The sequence below is a fragment of the Octopus bimaculoides genome, chromosome 5 (genome assembly GCF_001194135.2).
Source record: "Octopus bimaculoides isolate UCB-OBI-ISO-001 chromosome 5, ASM119413v2, whole genome shotgun sequence".
NCBI lineage: Eukaryota > Metazoa > Mollusca > Cephalopoda > Octopoda > Octopodidae > Octopus > Octopus bimaculoides.
The window spans coordinates 47,036,806-47,037,835 of NC_068985.1; positions in this window are offsets into that span (position 1 = coordinate 47,036,806).

Below are 1,030 nucleotides of genomic sequence, written 5' to 3' on the forward strand. Positions count from 1 at the left end.
TATATATTATACAATGTATTATACAATTATACATACATCGCACACACAACTGCTCACTGTCACGCAATATTAACTCTCTCTCTCTCTCTCTCTTCCTCTCTCTCTCTCTCTCTCTCTTCCTCTCTCTCTCTCTCTTCCTCTCTCTCTCTCTCTTCCTCTTCCTCTCTCTCTCTCTCTCTTCCCCTCTCTCTCTCTTCCTCTCTCTCTCTTCCTCTCTTTCTCTCTCTCTCTCTCTCTCTCTCTTCCCCTCTCTCTCTTACTCACACACAAACACACAACCGCGCGTGCGCACAAATTTTATCTCCGATTTCACACATTTGACTTCAATTAGTTCTACACGATTATATCGGTTCTGGTACATACTGTCCTACTTATTTTATTAACCTTTTCAGGAAGAGGTTAGCAAAGTCCATTTGAGAAGTGAAGACGCCAACAGTAGCCAAACAGAAAAACAGTGGTTATTTTGTGTTATTTTGGTCAAAGCACCTGTCCACACGATGTTGTATTTGTGCTTATACATGTACAGACACCATACACACGTATGCATGCCCGCGCGTTCACACACACACAGGCACACACATACGCACACACACACACACTCACACATAAATACATATATATGCATGCATATCATTTCTCCCAAAGCATCAACATACCTCTTAACCTTTTCTTTCTTTCGGCTGACAATCGAATGTGCACAACTTTTTTTTATGTTAATCTCTTTTTTCTGCTGACATTTCGCCAACTTCCCGTAAATAGTTGCTTACCTGTTGTAACCTCTCATGTTGTCCAAATGTCCTTCTCTTACTCACCGCATTCCATTTGAGCTAGCTTACCTCCCCTCAACTATAGTATATATATATATATATATATATATATATATGTATATACTAGCAGAAATACCCGGCGTTGCCCGGGTTAAAGAGAATAATGAAATCTAAAAACGCCGTCTAGACTACGCAGCATCTTTATATATAGAGATGTATATACACACACGCACCCAAACACACGAATATATATGTATATCAAT